We start from the raw sequence: 5,171 nt of genomic DNA on the forward strand, positions 1-5,171 counted from the left end.
AGTTGGCGTAGCGACTCGACGAGTCGATATTTCTGACTTGGGGAGTCCGCCAGTCTAGATGAAGCCCTAATTTTCATGGTGTGTACCCTATTTAAAGGTCATTATAGCCCCAAACCAACCTCCTTCACCTCTCAAAGACTTATTTCCGAAACCGTAGCCTCCTTGAAGTGTGTGCGAGTGATCTTTGCCCTTGTGAAGGAATTTTTGGTGCATTGTTGAGAAAGAAGAAAAAGGAGAAGGTAGAAGAACTCAAGGAAGAAGAAGTAGATCCAGATTATACTCCTCTTTGGCCATCCTTTCTGGTAATAAAGCTTTTATCTTGATTATTGTATTAATAGATCTAGTTTGTCCCCAAATTGATGGTTTTGAGCTCAAAAACCCCAAATCCCTAGTGAGGAAGCTTGGTAATCGAGCCATATCTCGGATCTAGCCTCTCTTGAGCTCCAGAAGCTCAAAAGGCCATCTTTTGACAGCCATGGCCTTGTTGTAGTCAAGTAACCTCCCATAATAGCCAAGTTTGAGTGTTTTTTCTTCATTGCCTCTTAGTTACACATAAAGTTAGCAACTTTACATGCTCAGATAGTCCTAGAAACCCAGATCTATGTATTGGATGCACCAAAGTTGATTAGAATTGACTGAATAGAAACTGCATACAAAGGACTTGGCGAGTCGTTATTCTAACTCGGCGAGTCAAGTCGCGAGTCCTTGATTCCCGGTTCAGTAGTAGCAATTGTTTTTAAAGAGTGGAGTAAGGACTTAGTGAGTTAAGTCATGGATCTGAGTGTAGAGGGACTCGGCGAGTCTACGCCTTGACTCGGCGAGTCCAAGGCAATCTCCTTACCCGTAAGAAGAGACTCGACGAGTTGTTCATATAACTCGGCGAATCATAGTCTAGACGTGTTCTTATGATGAAGGTAAACTCGACGAGTTGATCATACAACTCGGTGAGTCGGATGAAGGTTAGCACGATAGCAATAAGGAAGGGGAACTCGTCGAGTTGTGGCTAAACTCGGCGAGTAGGGTCCGGTAAGGAAGTAGAAGGAAAGCTAGGGACTCGACGAGTCGGCGGCCCAACTCGGCGAGTCAGGTCAACGGGTTGACTTTGACCTGGGGTAAAATAGTCATTTTACCCTAAGATTAGTTATCAGTGTTTGATTAAGTGTATTTTGGGAATTGTAGTCGGGGAGTTACTGGAGCAGCAGTCAGATAGTTCCCGATCAACTTTTTAGCAGACAACCTTACAAGGTGAGTTTTCCTTCCAGTAGGAACGGATCTACGACCATAATGTCAGTCCGTTTAGATAGTAGTAGTTCCGGACTGCGGTCTGATGCAGTAGTTTAGTATGCTTGTTGTCTTTGTGATACAGGCATGTTATGTGTTATGTGCTCCAGACTATGGTCTGATGTAGTATGCAGTATTTATGTTTATGTTATATGCTTTGATTATGGTATGATATGATTAGTTAGTTCTAGACTTTGGTCCGATGCAGTGGGCAAGGCCCTAGTTAGTTCCGGACTTCGATCCGATGTAGTGGGCAAGGCCCTAGTTAGTTCTGGACTTCGGTCCGATGCAATGGGCGAGGCCTTAGTCAGTGTTGGACTTCGGTCCGATGCAGTGGGCAAGGCCCAATATGTGCTTATATGCTATTGTATGGTATGTGGTAGTTTGCGAGAGCTCACTAAGCTTCGTGCTTACAGTTTCAGTTTTTGATTTCAGGTACTTCAACTAGCAAAGGGAAGGGCTCGGGATGATGGCATGGCACACACCACAGTTTTGCTTGGGAGTTAGACTCTGATATTTTGATATGATCTTGACACTAGTTTCGATTTGATAAATTTATTATGACGTTTTGAGATACACGGTTCATAGTTTTTATCTTTTGATATTTGATATTATGGTTTAGTAAAGTTTTCAAACAAAAGTTTTTGGGTGGTTTTTTGGGATGTTACAAGAGTATAACAATTATGCTTGTTAATGTTCACCGAAGTACCAATATTAGTTGTGTACTGAAGCAAACTGAAGAACCACATAATTTAGTATTGTCAAAAATCATTAAAGTGTGGAGCAACTAACCTTCTTCATTTGCATAGTTGTGATAACAACTTGCATTTTCCTAACAAAAATAAAGATAAAATCTTTTTGGTATTTCCTTTTGTTTAAAGTAAAGATAAAATACATAAAATAAAATATTTTTGTAGTTTTCTCTTATGTTAAGTAAAAATGTAAAATCTTTTTGAGGTTTTTAATTTGTGGAAAATAAAGAAAAAAAATACTAGAAAATAGAAATAAAATATTTTTTTTGGAGTTTTCTGAAAAAAACAGAGATTTTTTTTTTCAAATTCCTAGAGAATCTAGATTAAGAATGCCAAGTCGTCCTAGAAAGTGTAAGAACTTGGAATCATCTAGAGCTTTCGTGAACACATCTGCAGCCTCTTCTTCTGTAGGAACAAAATGAAGCTCAATATGACCTTTCTAAATATTATCTTTTAGGAAGTGATACTTGATATCAATATGCTTGGTCATTGAGTGGTTGATTGGATTGTGAGAGATTGCAATTGCACTCTTACACTCACAATAGATTGGGATCTGTTAAATTTTGAATCCATAATCTCTCAGTTGGGTTTGCATCCAGAGCACTTGAGAACAACAGTCGGTAATAACAACATATTCAGCTTCAACATTAGAGGTTGAAACACATGTTTTCTTCTTTGAGGTCCACTTAACCAATCTACCTCCTATGAATTGATAGCTACCAGAAGTGCTCTTTCTGTCGAGCTTGCATCCTCCATAATCTGAGTCAATAAAGGATTGGAGATAGAAGTTGCCTTTAGCAGTATAGAATAGACCCAGAGAAGTAGTTCCTTTCAGATATTTGAAAATTCTTTTGACTGCTATGAGGTGTGATTCCTTTGGATTGGCTTGAAAGCGCACACACAGACATGTTGAAAAGATGATGTTTAGTCGACTAGCTATAAGGTACAGTAGAGAGCCAATCATTCCCTTGTAGTGCTTCTAATCTAAAGATTGTCCATCAAGGTCTGAATCAAGCTTGTAGGAAGTAGACATTGATTTCTTTATAGCTAATGTGTTCTCCATGGAGTATCTCTTCAATAGATTTTTAATGTACTTCTCTTGACCGATGAAGATTACCATAGGATATTAACGAACTTGTAGACCTAGGAAGTAGTTAATCTCACCCATCATACTCATCCTAAATTTTATTTTCATCAACTCAACAAACTCATCACTAAGGTTTTTGCTGGTTAAACTGAATATGATGTCATCGACATAGATTTGCTCAACGATCGGCTGGTTGTTGTGGATTTTCCTAAAGAGAGTGGGATCGATAGAACCTCTTTGAAACTTGGAATCTTCTAAGAACTTGGACAATCTTCCATACCATGCTCTTGGGGATTGCTTCAATCCATAGACATCCTTTTGAAGCTTATAGGAATGGTTGGGGAACTTTGGATCTTCGAATCCAGGAGGTTGTTGAACATAGACATCCCTATCGATTTCTCCGTTTAAGAACACACATTGCACATCCTTTTGGTAGACTTTAAAATTCTTGTGTACAACAAATCCCAAGAAAATCCTAATAGCTTCTATTCTTGCAACAGCTGCAAAGGCTTCATCATAGTTTATACATTCTTGTTGCGAGTAGCCTTTGACAACCAGTCTGGATTTGTTCCTGACGATGAATTCATCTTCATCACTATTGTTCCTGTAGACCCATCTTGAACCAACAACTGATACCCCTTCTGGTGTTGGCACCAAGTCCTGCACATTGTTGCGTTCAAATTCAGCTAATTCTTCTTGCATTTCTTTTACCCAATCTACATCTTGTAGAGCCTCTTAGATTCCTTTAGGCTTTATAATGGATAGAAAGCTTGCATATAGACAATCATTCTTGGTTGTTGAACGAGTCACAACTCTAGAATCTAGATCAGCTATGATTTTATTGGCTGGATGATCCTTTGTCCATTTTGTGAGACGAGCTTCCTTAAGGATTTGAGGAGTGAAAACTACCTCATATTGTTCTCTTGGACAAGGAGGGTAGTCAGAAATGAATTTACTTCAAAAACATCGTCTTATAAAAGTACAGAACTACTTCAAACAGGTGATTCCCCCTCAACTGTTGCATGCTTGAATTCAACAGATGCAATAGATGTGAAGGAACTTGAAGGATTGGAACCAGTCAAGTGGGGTTCCCCCTAAAACCATGGACCAGATGGTTGGGTGGATTGTAAATTACCTTCAAGAATGGAACCGTTCAAAGGTGGTTCTCCCTCGAAATATGCAGTGATCGGTGTTATGACTGGTCCAGATTCATGATGCGAGGTTGGGGTAGAAGGTTCAGAAGATTCTAAAGGAATTTTAGGGATAGATTCATTCGAAGATGGTTCCCCCTCAACCGAAGCTTTGGTGGAACCTGAGATTTTTATGATTGATGAGGTTAAGAGACATCAGAAGAAGCTGTTTTTGTGAGCTTTTCTAAATCTGGGGCAGAGGGTTGAGTTGGAAAGAGGATTTCAAAATCCACTTCAATAGCATGGACTGGAATAGAAGCATTAGCAGGTGATGGTTAGTTTCTTTTATCAAAAGGTACTACCATTTGAGGACCAAAGTGGTTTGGATCTAGAACCCTTACATAACTTTCATCAAAAGTGACATCACTACTTTCCTTTATCATCATGGTTCTTTTGTTCAGAACTCTATAGGTTGCAGCATGAAGGCAATATCCAAGAAAGATACCTTCATTAGCCTTAGGTGCAAATTTCCCTAGTTGATTCCTATTTTTCTTGATGTAGCAAAGACAACCAAATATGTAAAAGAATTTGACGTTGGTCTTCCTCTTGTTCATTGCTTCATAGGGAGTGACTTCAAACCTGTTGTTGATCAGGGATCTGTTTTGAGTGAAACATGCGGCTGCAATAGCTTCAGCCCAGAATTACAGTAGTAGGTTTGCGAATATAAACATGGATCGAGCAGCTTCACATAGTGTCTGGTTCTTCCTTTCAACTATGCCATTCTTTTGTGGAGTGTAGCGTGTAGAAAAATTATGCTCGATTCCTTCGGATACAAGAAAGCTATCTAAGGCATTTTTCTTGAATTCGCCACCATTATCACTTCTTAGTATTCTAAGTGGCTTGTCTACCCTAACTTCTATG

Source organism: Lactuca serriola, chromosome 4 (assembly GCF_051521515.1).
Source record: "Lactuca serriola cultivar US96UC23 chromosome 4, Lser_US96UC23_V15, whole genome shotgun sequence".
In the NCBI taxonomy this organism is placed as follows: Eukaryota; Viridiplantae; Streptophyta; class Magnoliopsida; order Asterales; family Asteraceae; genus Lactuca; species Lactuca serriola.